The sequence below is a fragment of the Artemia sp. Qi Xiang Cuo genome, chromosome 2 (assembly GCF_049724085.1).
Source record: "Artemia sp. Qi Xiang Cuo chromosome 2, ASM4972408v1, whole genome shotgun sequence".
NCBI classification, from domain to species: Eukaryota; Metazoa; Arthropoda; class Branchiopoda; order Anostraca; family Artemiidae; genus Artemia; species Artemia sp. Qi Xiang Cuo.
Window position 1 is genome coordinate 53,176,626 of NC_142795.1, and position 15,920 is coordinate 53,192,545.

At 33.3% G+C, this 15,920-nt stretch overlaps 1 pseudogene; it reads right to left on the bottom strand.

The window, feature by feature from the left end:
• Nucleotides 1–2,095: 2,095 nt before the first annotated feature.
• Nucleotides 2,096–9,007, bottom strand: LOC148955367 (uncharacterized; annotated as a pseudogene).
• Nucleotides 9,008–15,920: the final 6,913 nt, after the last annotated feature.

The window sequence follows — 15,920 nt, forward strand, 5'->3', positions numbered from 1 at the left end:
GGGGGGTCAGGCAGGGACGTACGCAGGTCGATTTAACACTCAGAATGTATCAATGGAGTGAAGAATTAATATAATATTGGGAGACTTTTCCAGCTCCCTCTTTTTATTGATTATTAATGGAGTTAAGTATACATAATGAAAATTATTATAAAATATTATAGAGGAAATTTTCCAGGGAGAAAGCCTAACACCGTAGAATTCCTAAATTTCTTGAACAAGTGGATTTCTATGCAATAAGCATGTCCGAACATTATTTTGGCTACTATCCACAGTAAGTGCCCGATTTTTTTCTTCTTGACTAAAATGAGCTTACAGAACTAACAGACAGTCAATTTTTAGACTGTCTTAAAAAAACGGGCACTTTAAAAATTTCGATCAATGTTCACCAGGGAAGGAGGGTCTAAAATGAACAAGGTTCGTTGTCACCCCCTTACCTTAAACCACTTTACGAGATCCACTCAACACGTTCTGAAAGTTTCATCTAAAGACTCTCATTGCCGGGTTCAAGAGTATTTCTTATAATAGATTTCAACAACCCTAGAACAGAGAGTTCGTTGTGATGCCAGACACATAAATGTTAAATGAAAGAAGCCAAAAGAAGACATTGTCAATGTCAAAAGTATTTTTAATTCAATTAGTAAGTAGTTTCATCCCTTGTAGAAGTAGCAGTAGTGGGGGCCTAGAATATTCAAACTGAAACCCTCAAATATTCCTAAGGTATTGTATAAGCACCTTTTTTTACAAACAAGATGAACATAGTGTGTTTTGATTTAATTCAAAACATTCCTCAACATTCAGTGACGTCTTAAATTGATACCTTTTCTCTTTTGAGGCAAAACTGTGTTGAAATATCTTCTCCTTTTTGAACGTTAACTATTGTGCGTAAACTAATAATTTGTCACATAATAAGCTTGTTCTTTGTTGTCTAGGTTTTATCAATAATCCGTACGTTTTTTCTGTAATTCATCATTTTCTTTACTTGACTCCTTCTTCCATATAGCCAGGATCCACATAGTGGTTTTGAACAGAGATCAAAACAAACCTCACCATAAATTGAGATTTCATATTTAGATTCTTACTCTTTTGGGGCACAGCCAGGTTGAAACATTTTTCTCTTTCCAAATGTAAAATTCTGTGCGTAAACACAATAAGTTGAAGAATTTTTTAATTGAGAAACATTTTGCCCTAAAAAAGTGTATTTTTCTTGTCCATGTCTTTTAAATTATCCTAACGTCTTTTCTTTATGTGATTCTTCTTTTTTTTTTCTTAATTTACTCTTTACTCCACTTGACTAAGCTAATGCTGAAAGCAGAACAAAATTATTCATATATGTCCACTTTTCACTTTTTTTTGTGATTTTAGCTTATAAAATTAGGTTACAACTTAAAACCCTTATATTTCAATTTTTCCGCTTCAAGAAAATTACCACGCACTCAACTCGTTTATATTAACTGAAGGATGACCTTCCCCTTTTTCTCAATATGTTCTCTTTTTTATAGGCCTTAATTGTGATCAAAATTGTGTTTTCAGAGCATCAATCACAATTGGGCTCAATGGCTCCTTACATGCAGGTCAATACTACGAACTGTCTGATTATTGTGAGACTTTAATTTTGCATATCCTAGGAATTGATATAGCTTCAAAGGTTGTTTAAAAAACCTTGTTTTACGAAAGCATTTTAATTTTCTGGATTTTTGAAAACATTCTCCTTTTCTTTTTGTTCACATAACAAGGTTGATGTGTACTTTCTTCACACAAGAACTAATAGAACTAATAGAGTAGACTAATAGAGCTAATAGAGCTCTAGAACTAATAGAGCTAATAGAGCACACAAGAACTAATAGAGTAGACTTTAACGGAGCACTAAAGAACCTACAAGAGAAACAAACTAGGATTGGCGGTTTTATATACATAAAACCAAAATTTTTTACCGCCTTTACTCCCTCAATGGAGCTTATTCAAAGAGCCAGATTCAAAGAGTTTTTTCTTTATATATTATACTAAAAGCATTTTCCCTTTTTGGAACTTGTTTATACCGAATCAAATTTCATGACTGAAGAAAGGCTTTCTTACAAATACCTCAGTGGAAGAATTTTTAACCTGTATGCACTCGTTTATGTCTTGTCAAAGCTCCCGATTGAGCAAAGCTTTTCTTACATATAATATACTGGAAGGATTTTTCCCCTGTATGCACTCGTTTATGATTAATCCAATTTCCTGACTCAGGAAAGGTTTTCTTACACATGTTACACTGGAAGTGCTTCTCCCCTGTATGAACTCGCTTATGTGCAGTCAAAGTTCCAGAGTCAGCAAAAGTTTTTTTGCATATATTACACTGGAAGGGTTTTTCCCCTGTATGCACTCGTTTATGTTTAGTCAAATCACCCGGTTGAGTCAAAGATTTCTCACATATATCACATCGGAAGGGTTTTTCACCTGTGTGCACTCGTTTATGACTAGTCAAATTTGACGCAAAAGCAAAAGTTTTCTTACATATATCACACTGGAAGGGTTTATCATTAGTATGCACTCGTTTATGGGAAGTCAAATGTGCCAACTGAGCAAAATCTTTATTACATATATCACACTGGAAAGGTTTTTTACCTGTATGAACTCGTTTATGATAAGTCAAAGATGCCGAGTGAGTAAAGGTTTTCTTACATATATCGCACTGGAAGGGTTTTTCTCCTGTATGTATTCTTCGATGCTGATTCAAATTACCCAATAGAGAAAAGCTTTTCTCACATATATTATATTCAAATGATTTAACTCTTTTATGTGTCCTTTGATGCATTTTCAGTTTACATTTATTGGGAAATCTCTTTTTGCATATACTGCACTCATGGTGTTTTCTAAACTTCTTGTTGGGCGAACGGCGATTCAAAAGATTTCCTTTATCGTTGTGGCCTGTTACTCTAGAATTCAACGCAAATGAATTTAAACTAACGGTTGTGGACAATTCCTGCGAAGTAACTTGAGAGGTACCACCCTGTAATACTGTTTCAGACTCGTTTTCTGAAGAATGACCCAGTAAAATCAAATGTTCTTTCATGTTATAGATATTATGTTGGAAACAAATTGGACATCTTCTTGCTTTTCCCTATGGATGCTCAATAAAATGAGCCACAAAACTTCTATAATCTCTAATTACAGCAGGACAGATATCACATTCTATCGGTGAAAGTTCTTCACAGCCAGTGTCTATATGAAGTTCTAATATCAGAGATGAATTCTCTGTCTTTCCGCAGAAGCTGCAACGCCAGAGATTCGGTTGAGTACTTCTAAAATCAGGGGATAAAATTAAAAAGAAGTCAATATAACAGCTAAGAGTATTACGTAAATATATTATATTGAGAAACATTGGATGATTGGAATTTATGCTTTAAAAATCTGTTTCATTTCATAGAAATAATAAAAAACCATATTTAAAATTCGACCCGGAGAAAAATATAACAGTTAAAACACTTAAAAGATTTTACAATTATAAGGAGTTAAAGAAAATAGTATATACTAATATACACTTTATAGTGTATATGAGTATACACTTAACGGTGAAGACACCTAACTTATATAGGCTACACTTAACACTTAAAGCCTAACAATACATTATGCGCTTAGATATATTTGATAGCTGGTTCCCACTTTTATTTCTCATAGAAGAGAGAATTCTTTCTTTATCCCTTCCTTTCTTTATCTCTTAGAATTTGTTTGAACTCAATTAAACCTCACCGTAATTAAAGTTATGGTTTGTCTTAATTGACAGATAACGGTAATAAGGATCCTTTATTTTCTGGCATTATTGTTAATAAGGCATATATTACTAACAAATACAACAAGCTCATTTACAACAACCTTTTATATTTCTCACTTTACTAGGTTTCAGCTATCCCTGCAACCATGATTTATTTGAAATTTGAACAGACTCACGTTTACAAGCATAAGCTGTTCCCGTTTTCTTGCAAGGAAAGGAGAGACAAGAAGGAGGCAAATAATGAAGGAAAGAATAATAAGGAAAAGAGAGGAAATGAAAATGCTAAGAAGAGGTGGGTATGACTATAGACCCTTTTAGCAATCTTGTTCATGAATTAAGAGATGTTGTGATTTATTCTCCGTCATTTGCTCTCCCCACGCTACTTAAGATACCTTATGACTGCTGCTGCACCTTTCATAGTAAGGCTCCACCTCAGCCTTAAACATGTAAACCCCACCTGACTCTTAAAACCCATGCCTTCTCAAGACCAGAATTTAATTTGCACTTTACAGAAAATACATTGTAAATGTTTTTACTTTTTTAGCTTTAATAAATAAAATTATCAAAACTTTAAGGAATAAATATCTATATATGTATTTTAAAATCGCAATACATAGTCATTTTTTTTCTGTCCAAAATTAGGAGCCAATTATTCCTGTTTAGGAACCATACATGTGGTCAAAATATTTGTTTGAGTACTGGGATGTCTTACCCTTTAGCCTAGGGCTACATCTGACCTCACTAGGGGGGGGATGGAAATTCGTTTTGGCATCAATCATTATACTTTTAGAGTATTTAAGGGATAATTTACAGCAACACTCTAGTTAGAGGCTTTTTATAATCTATAAAAGTAAAAAAGTGAGGAGAATACAACTTCCAGGGATAAATTCAAAGCCTAGCCTATGCTATAGGAGTTTTTTTTCAAGCTCTTATCTCTACTCCTTCCTTGTTTTTAAGGATTCGACAATACTTTGGAAGACTGTTCTATACCTGTCTTAAACGCTGAAAAATTCATACTGTCCTTAATTTTGTTTTTAATCAGCTTTTCTTTGATTCTAGGTTTAGACAACACAACTCAGATGATTTTAGTAGGATTATAAGCCACATTGGGATTCTTTTTTCTAATTTAAGACAGTTTTGTTTGTATATATGGAGCAGTTCTTGTAACTTCAACTTATTTTCTTGCAATTTCAATATTATGCATTTTTGGACCCATAAAAATGATAGTTTCTTTCTTTGGTTTTTGGGTATAAAAAGGTTAAAAGACTGTCGACTGTGATAATTTTTTTTTTACATTTAGGTGCCATGACAGTTTTAACTGGCCTAACAGGATAAGAAGAAAACATGTCGGAATTGTTTTGAATTCTTAGATTTATAATGAACTAGTAAGTACGAAACCAATGTTTTAACCTATTTTTATGTTTAAAAACTATGGCAAGACATTATTATTTTCAGGGGTCCTAAAAGGACTTAAAATCGAATTTGCAAAAAAGCGATTCTTATATTCAGAAAGAGCCTAAAAAATGGTACAAACAAAACAAGCATGCCTCCGAGATCTTCATTTTGACAAAAAAAAGAAAAGAAAAAAAGGCAGCTAAATTTGAATAAAAGTCGTTTGCGATGCATTAAAATTATTTAGTAAAAAGATTGAAGGGCAGACGGATGGATAACTTCTCTTATATGTGGAATATTTATTTTTAATTTGAAGTTTTAATGCTTCTCCTAATTTTCTTTTGAAAAAAAAAATAGGTTTTAAAATTTAATTTCGGTAGTTTTGCAAAAAAGGCCTGAAAATATCCACATCTCTCTTTGTGGAACATTACCCCCTGGAAATAAAATTTCTCCCATAAAATACTTGCCAATGCCTTACTCGGACAGGACTAAATCTACGGTGCTTGGAAGAGAAGATATTGGAAGAGAAAAATTACTATATTTCTAAGAACGGTAAAAAATTTCTTTGAAATTTGTATTCTATCCCAGGCTAACCAGCATGAGTACATATCTTCATTATAACATACTGCTGTAATTGTCTCGATACGGTTGACCTATTATCTATTAGTGACGCTAGTCAGCACGTAAGTTTGATCGGCAAGAAGAATAAACAGCCATTTAAACCAACCTTCTGGTAAATTTTCACTGACCATTGTAAGATTCTGAAAACGCATAAATTTTTTTGCTATAATCGGTTACAACCCAAGATATTATTTAATGTGTTTTACTCTATTGGGACTATTTCTAGTAAAATACTCTGGGAAGCTAAAATCGTGCTAATTAATCAAAATCTACTTTCCTCTTCTACGTGACGGTGTCAACCCTATACGTCTGCCTCCCAGTTTTAATCTCATTTCATCTTATGTATATTTTGTAATATCTAACCATTTCCATTCTAGATCCATTAGTCTGTAGAGGAACTCTTTCTAAGTATCTGAATTTGTCTTTGTTTCAATTCTAGATTTTTAACCCACGTGTTCCAACCGTAACTCAAATCGGCCAGCCCTAGTCTTTTAGAGTTTTTACAAGTCCCTTGTATCCTCAGTCGGCAATCCTTCAAACTCATTTTATGCTTTACGATTTAACTTAGATTGAAGTTTTGCTACCCAGTCTTATCCCGATCTACCGTTTAATTCATTTTTTTTCCCGCGATTGGAGATATACAAATATCCATCTTCGTTTTCCATTATTGGTTTGAGGATTACCGTACGCATTAAATCTATAAGAAAATTTTGTTGAGGTGCTTGGAAGCTCTTCCTATGATTATGTCTATTATTAGCCTCTTTTTCTCCGTTTCCCTGTCTTTCTCGTAATTCCGTAAAATCTACATTTCAAAATTTTAGCGACCCACGACCAAATGCTGAGGATATAAACAGTGAAATGACAAAGGAATAATCGTTGAATAAAGTATAGAAAAATAAGAAGAAGTGACGTACTTAATAAAATAACAAGATTAGAAATTAGAGTGAAATATAAATAAAGATTAGAGATTGGGAAGCCATTGCAATGTGTGTTCAAGTAAAGTTCAAGTAAGTTTATCAGAGGCAACGCTATAGCGTTTTTAAAAATAGCCATTGGAGAGTCAAAACAAATTAGAGGGCAACTAGCCCCACGACCAATTTTCCCAAATGCATCCGATAAAAATTTAGAGATAGCCATTAAGCTAAAATTGTTCAAAACTCAGATAACAAAACTTAGGTGTCGACACCCCCCCCCCGGGCATAGGGGCAGGCGTTGTAAGTTATGCCCTGGGGTATATATGGTTCTTATGAAAGGGATAATCGTAAAAACTTCAGAGGGGGCTCATTTGATTGGAAATTGAAAGTTCGAGCTCACTTTTTAATAGTCAAAAGAGATCCAAGGGCAACTAGCCCCCCCCCACGCCTTCTTTTCCCAAACCAATCTGATGAAAATTTTTAGATAGAAATTTTGTTAAAAAAATAGTTAAAAGGTCGGATAAGAAAAACTCCGGTGTCATGTCAATACAGCCCCTCAGGGCCCGGGAGAAGGCGTTCTAAGTTATGGTATAAGGGCTTTTATGGTTCTTATTAAAGGGATTGAAAGTTCTAGTTCCCTTTTTAATAGTCAAAAGATATCCGAGGACAACTAGCCCCCCCCCCCACACACACACCCTTTTTCCCCCAAGCCTATCCAATAAAATTTTTAAAATAGCAATTCATTAAAAATAATTCAAAGGTCAGACAAGAAAAACTCTTGTGTCGATGCAACCCCCCCCCCCGGCCTGGAGTCAGGCTTTTTAAGTAATGCTCTGGGGGCATATATCATTCTTATGGAAGGGATGCATGTATAAACTTCGGAAAGGGTTCATTTGGCTGGAAATTGAAAGTTCTCATTCACTTTTTACGAGTCAAAAGAGACCGGAGGACAACTAGCCCCCCCCCTCCACGTTCTAAATGCCTCAGATAAAAATTTTGAGAGAGACATTTTGTTAAAAATATTTTAAAGGCCAGATAACAAAAACTCCGGTGTCGACACATCACCCACGGATTCGGGGTTCGGCCTTGTAAGTTTTGCCCTAGGGGCACATGTGGTTTTTATGGACGGGATGCTCGTATAAACTTAACAGGGGGATCATTTGATTGGAAATTGAAAGTTGTAATACACTTTTTAAGAGTAAAAAGTGATCGGAGGGCAACTAGCCTCCCCCCATATTCCATTTATTTTTTTCCCAGACGCACTTCGTATAGAAGGGGTAATCGTATAAACTTCAAAGGGGGCTCATTTCAAAAGGGGCAAACTTTTTTCACTTTGATATTGTTACTTTGATACCAGTTTTGATACTTTGATGAAGATTTGATTTTTTTTTAGTTGAAATTTTGAAATGAGGAATTTTTAAAAACTTGAAAGTTTTTGCAATCAAAAACGAACAAAAATTAATTAAAAAAACCTTCCGAAAAGTAAGTTTTTCAAAGAAAAGTAAAGGTCATTTTAAACTTAAGCTCAGTAGATAAAAATACCTTCTAAAATTAAAAATAAAAACGACCAGAAATTACTATTAAAGAATAAATGAAACCCAAAACGAACAGAAATTAAATGAACAATCATAGGAAAAAACATACAACACGTAATAACATAATTGAATAAATAGATCTTAAAGTGAGTAATGCTTAGATTGAATATGAAAATCAAGCTAAAAACTAAAAAAAATATTTTGCTATTGAAGTATATATAAAACGAAATTAAATAAACAATCAATGCAAACAAACATACAATGGATATTAATGTAAATGAATAAATAAATCTTAAAACGAGTGAGACTTAAATTGATATGCAGATCAAGCTAGAAACGAGCAAAAATCACTACAAACAAGAGTTTGGGTATCGCCTCCTTCCCTCATTCTAAAAGTCTAAAACCTACTGCGTCACACACATTAAGAGACATTTGTACGTCTTTTTGCTTAGGGCAGCTTGGTTCTGCCTTCAGTCGTAAGTAGTAGTATTCTAGTTAGGGTAAAGATTATACTTTTTTTAATTCAAATTCTAGTTATTGTTATCTTATTAAGTTAATCCTAAAACTCTTAATTTTTCACCTTGATTACTGATAGATGTGAAGCCAAATTCCCGAGACTCAGGTTCAAGTTTACATGGTACCAAAATGCTTGGAAAAGTAGTCGTCGGACCATCTTCTAGTTTCGGAAACAAAAAAGGGTCTGAAATGTCAACCTGCTTCTTAATGTCACTTGGTAAAGCATCTTCAACTTCTAAAAACATAATTAAAACAAATATAAAAAAAGCTTCACAAAAATGTATATACATTTTACAAAAAGAAAATTCAGTAAATTCAGACAAAGATGTAGTTAAAAAAAAGTGAAGCGTATAGAACACATTCTTCATAAAAAAAATATTTGATTATTCAGTCAAATAAGCTTCCTCCAAAATTTACACGGCCGCATTTTCCATAAAACCTTATATATTCCGGGGTCTAACTTACACCCTTGCCCTTGCCCCAGGGCTCTAGGGATTTTATCAACTCCAAGGGCATTATGACATTATCTTTGGGCTATTTTGAGCACAATGGCTATGTCAAATTTTCGCTCAGATATATTTGGGGAAAATAATACGTTGAGGGGGGGGGACACTTAAGAGTCATTTTTGACTCTTAAAATGGAGAACTAGAACTTTCGATCCCCGATCAAATGATCTTCCTTCAAGGTTTATACGACCATCCCCTTCCATCAAACCTTATATGCCCCTGGAGAATAACTTACAACCCTTGACCCTGGGATTTACAGGACTGTGTAAAACTTGGCTATCTAAAATTTCGGTCGAATGCATTTGGAGAAAAGAGAGCGTGGGGGGTATTAGTTGCCCTCCAATCTCTTCGCTAAAAAAAGGACGAAACTAGAACTTTCAATTTCCCATTGACTGAGCCCCCTCTAAAGTTACGACCACCCCTTCCATAAAAACCTAGTATACCTCCGGGTCAGATTATCTTATCTTTCAACTATATTTAATCGAATGGGTATCTCTAAATTTTTATGGGATATATTCGGGGGAAATAGAGCATTGGGGTCGTCAATTTGCCCACCGATCAATTCTTACTCGTAATACGGAAACTAATACTTTCAATTTCCAATCCAACAAGCCTCCTCCAAAGTTTACACAACTATCCCTTCTATAAAAACCTTGAAGTCACAGGGTACAACTTTTACAAAAGCACCCAGATTCTGGAAGGGTTGTGTCAACCCAGGAGTTTCTGTTATCTGATCTTTGATCTGTTTTGAAAAAAAAATATATATCTGAATATTTTGATCGGATTCATTTGGGGAAACAGGGATGAGGGGTTTATTTCCCCTCTTATAGATTTTTAATCTTAAAAAGAGAAAGAGGACTGTCAATTTACAAACAATCAAACCCCTCCAAAGTTTATTTAACCCACCCTACTAGGTAAACCTATTATACACCCCGAAATGACATATCAAAACTACCTCTAGGCTCTGGGGGACGTTAATGTCCCGAGTGTTTTTTTTATTTTATTTTAGAACTATTTTGAACAAAATTGCTATCACAAAGTTTTGATTGGATGCATTTGAGGAAAATATAGCGTGAAGAGACCCCGGGGCAAGTTGCACTTTTCATCTCAAAAATCTCTTTCATCTCGCACAATCTCTGTTCATTCTCACAAACGTCACTAGAACTTCAAATTTCAATCTGAATGAGTCACTTTCGATTTTACAAGACCCAGAAATCTATAGGAAGTACATCAGGAAAAAAATTGAAACCTCATGGCCTTTTTTATAGATAACGATAAACTATTGTCTCTGATAACATTGCTGTGGTTATTACTTAATCAGGAGTCAAGAGGGGTTACGTTTTATGCTCATCTTTACGGATCAGTTGTGATTTGTGATATACTTTGACAAATACTGTAAAAGCTATAAGGGAGCATGGAATCAAAAAGAGACCGTAAAATTTGTCCCAGACATAGATTTTACTAATGATTTGACTGTCCTAGTTGAAAACTTAAGCAAAATGAACGATTTTTTTAAGTTTCAGAGAGCTAAGGATGCAAAAATAATTTTAGTGAAAGTGACATTGTGAATGAAAATTACTTTAAATGCACTTATATATCTATCTATCTATGCATTTTTGGTATAAAGCATACTGATGCTTTATACCACTTATACACGCTTATGGTGCTTTTATAAATAGTTTGTATCACCTATAAAACTCTTACTGATGCTTTATACCACTTGCACACGCTTTTGGTGCTTTTATAAATGCTTCGTATTACCTATAAAACTCTTACTGATGCTTCATACCACTTGTAAATGCTTTTGGGGCGTTTATAAATGCTTTTTTAACTGCTTTGTATCACCTATACAACTCTTACTGATGCTTTATACCACATGTGCACGCTTTTAGTGCTTTTATAAATGATTTTTATCATATATAAAACTCTTACTGATGCTTTTTACCACTTATACACGCTTTTGTTGGTTTTATAAATGCTTTTTATCACCTATAAAACTCTTACTGATGCTTTATACCACTTGTTAACGCTTTTGTTGCCTTTATAAATGCTTTGTATCACCTAAAAAACTCTTACTGATGCCTTATACCACTTATACAGGCTTTTGGTGCTTTTATAAATGCTTTGTATCACCTATAAAACTCTTAATGATGCTATAAAACTCTTACTGATGTTTTGATGCTTTATACACGCTTTGTGTGCTTTTATAAATGCTTTGTATCACCTATAAAACTCTTACTGATGTTTTATACCACTTGTATCCGCTTTTGGTGCATTTATAAATGCTTTTTATCACCTGCAAAACTCTTACTGATGCTTTAGACTCCTGAGCCTCATGTGGCTTTTTGGTCTTTTAAGTGTAGCTCTGGCACAAACATCCACGAAGGGACAATAACATAAATTCTTTTTATGACCTTTAACACTCTTACTGATGCTTTATACGATTTGTAAACGCTGTTGAGGCTTTTATAAATTCTTTGCATCACCTGCTCTACTCATACTGATGCTTTATTCAACTTGTGCGCAATGTTAGTGATTGTATAAATGATTCGTATAACCTATAAAACTCTTACTGATGCTTTATGCAACTTATGCTCTCTGTCGATCATTTTCTAAATAATTTGCATCACATGTAAGGCTCTTACTGGTGCCTCTTACCAATATTATATGATTGTGGTGGTTTTTTAAATACTTTTTATCACCTACAAGTGTCATACTTATGCTTTATACAATTTATTCAGGCTATTGGTGTTTTTATTAATTATTTTTTTCTCCTATAAAATTCTTCCTGATTATTTATACCCCTTATAAAAGCTGTTTTTTCTTTTATAAATGCTTTGTATCACCTATAAAACTCTTACTGATGCTTTATACCACTTATACCGGCTTTGTGCGCTTTTATAAATGCTTTGTATCCTATACCTATATGTATACCTATACCTTATTGTATCCTTTGTACCTATACAACTCTTACTGATGATTTATTCTACTTGTACACGCTTTTGGTGCTTTTATACAGGATTTTCATCACTGATAAGACTCTTACTGATGCTTTATACCACTTGTACAGGCTTTTGGTGCTTTTTCTAAATAATTTGTATAACATATAAAACTCTTACTGATGCTTTATACCACTTATACAGGCTTTGTTTGCTTATATAAATGCTTTTTATCAACTATAAAACTCTTACTGATGCTTTATACAATATATGCACGCTTTTGGTGCTTTTATAAATGCTTTGTATCATATATACAACTCTTATTGATGATTGATACCACATATGCACGCTTTTGGTGCTTTTATAAATGCTTTTTATCATATATACAACTCTTACTGATGCTTTATACCACTTGTGCACGCTTTTGTTGCTTTTATAAATGCTTTGTATCACCTATAAAACTATTACTGATGCTTTATACCACTTGTAACACACTTTTGTTGCTTTTATAAATGCTTTGTATCACCTAAAAAACTCTTACTGATGCCTTATACCACTTTTACAGGCTTTTGGTGCTTTTAATAAATGCTTTGTATAACCTATAAAACTCTTACTGATGCTTTATACCACGTATACACGCTTTTGGTGCTTTAATAAATGCTTTTTATCACCTGTACAACTCTTACTGATGCTTTACACCACTTGTAAAAGCTTTTGGGGCTTTTATAAATTATTTTTACCACCAATAAAACTGTTACTGATGCCTTATACCCCTTGTACACGCTTTTGGTGCTTTTATAAATACTTTTTATCACCTGTAAAACTCTTACTGATGCTTTATACCACTTGTAGACGCTTTTGGTGCTTTTATAAATGTTTTATATCACCTATAAAACTCTTACTGATGTTTCATACCACTTATACATGCTTTTGATGATTTTATAAATGCTTTTTATCTACTATAAAGCTCTTACTGATACTTTTTACAACTTATAAAAGCTTTGTGTGATTTTATAAATGATTTGTTTCACCATCACGACTCTTACTTATGCTTTTTACGCCTTATATCCGCTTTTGGTGCATTTATAAATGCTTTTTTATCACCTGCAAAACTCTTACTGATGCTTTAGACTCCTGAACCTCATGTGGCTTTTTGGTCTTTTAAGTGTAGCTCTGGCACAAACTTCCACGAAGGCGCAATAATATAAATGCTTTTTATCACCTGTAACACTCTTACTGATGCTTCATACCACTTGTAAACACTGTTGATGCTTTTATAAAAGCTTTTTATCTGATGAAAAACTCATACTGATACTTTTTACCAATAGTGAGAGACGTTGGTACGTTCATAACTAAATTTATTAAACATAAAAACTCTTACTTAATACTGATACCGGTTGGACTCGATTTTGGGGCCATTATTATCACTGTTTATCAAATATTAGACTTTTACTGAATCTTATATCCAAATATAAACAACTTTGTTGATTTCTTACATGCTTTTTATCACCTATAAAGCTAAAAACGTTACTTCATACCGCGGATAACTGATTTTGATGACCTTAGTGCTTTTTAGAATCATTGTTTCTGCATAACATATGATATTGATTCTCCATTCCATTTGAAAACGCATTTGGTGGTTGTAAAAATGCATCGTATCAACTAAAAAACTCTTACTGTTGATTTATACCACTTATACACGCTATTAGTGCTTTTATAAATGCTTTGTATCACCTATAAAACTCTTACTGATGCTTTATATCACTTGTACACGCTTTTGTTGCTTTTTTAAATGCATTGTATCACATATAAAACTCTTAATGATTCTTTAAAGCGCTTATACACGCTTTTGATGCTTTTATAATTTTTTTGTATAAACTATAAAACTCATAATGATGTTTTACAACACTTGAACCCGCTTTTGGTGCATTTATAAATGATTTGTATAGCTTATAAAACTCTTAATGATGTTTTATAATACTTGCATACGCTTTTGGTGCTGTTATTAATGCTTTTTATAACCTGTAAGACTCTTGCTAATGCTTTAAACCAATTGTACGCGCTTTTGGTGCCTTTATAAATGCTTTTTATCTCCGATAAAACCCTTACTGCCGCCTTATACACATTGTGCACGCTTTTGCTGCTTTTATAAACGATTTGTCTCACCTGTAAAACCCTTACTGATGCTTTATATCAGTTGTACACGCTTTTAGTGCTTTTATAAATTCTTTGTATCGCTGATAAAACTCTTATTGATGCCTTATCCCACTTATACACACTTTTTGTGCTTTTATAATTGCTTTTAATCACTTGAGCAACTCTTAGTGATGCCTTGTTCACATTGGGCACTCTGTTGTGTCTCTTACATATTATATGTATCACATTTAAGACTCTCTTTGAAGCGTTATACCTATTATACACGCTGTTGGTCCATGTCAAACTATTGTGAATCTCATATAAAGGTCTTACTGATGTCTCTTTCCTATTGTACATGCTTGTGTTGCTTATTTAAATAATGGTTATAAAATACAAGTCTCTTAATGATGCTTTATAACATTTATACACGCCATTTGTGTTTTTATTAATGATTTTTTTATCCTATAAAATTCTTACTGATTATTTGTACCACTTATAAACGAGCTGCTTTATTTTATAAATGATTTGTTTCACCTATACGAATCTTACTGATTCTCTATAGAAATTGTACACACTTTTTGGGCTTTTATAAATGCTTTTTATTACAGATAAAGATCTTACTGATGCTTTATACCACTTGTACACGCTTTTGGTGCTTTTATAAATACTTGGTATCGCTGATAAGACTCTTACTGATGGTTTATTCCTCTTTTTCAGACTTTTTATGCTTTTTCTAAACGATTTTATTATCATATAACTCACTCTCTTATCCTTTGGACCACTTGTGAACGCCTGTTGTTCTTATACAAATTATTTTTTTCTACAGTACGAATCTTACTGGAGTTTTTCAAAACATATGCCTACGTTTGTGGCATTTATAAATGATTTTCATCACCTATAAAACTATTCATGATTATTGATATCACTTATGAACGCTGTTGTTGGTTTTATAAATTATATTTACCAATTATAAAACTATTACTTATGCACAAAACCACTTGTAACACGTTTTTGGTGACTTTATAAATGCTTTGTCTAACCTATGTAACTCTTAATGATGCCTTATACCACTTATACAGGTTTTTGTTGCTTTTATAAATGCTTTATATAACCTATAAAACTCTTAATGATGCTTTATACTACTTGGACACGCTTAGGGTGCTTTTATAAATACTTTGTATAGCCTGTAACACTCTTACTGATACTTTACACCACTTGTAAAAGCTTTTGGGGCGTTCATAAATGCTTTTTATCACCAATACAACTGTTACTGATGCCTTATACCCCTTGTACACGCTGTTGGTGCTTTTATAAACACTTTTTATCACCTGTACAACTCTTACTGATACTTTATACCACTTGTACACGCTTTTGGTGCTTTTATAACTTCCTTGTGTTACCTCAAAAACTCTTACTAATGCTTTATACCCCTTGTAAACGCTTTTTGTGGCTTTATAAATGCTTTTTATCACCCATACAACTCTTACTGATGCCTTATAACACTTGTAAACGCTTATTGGACTTTTATAAATGCTTTGTATCGCTGATAAAACTCTAACTGATGCTTTATACCACTTGTACACACTTTTGGTGCTTTTATAAATGCTTT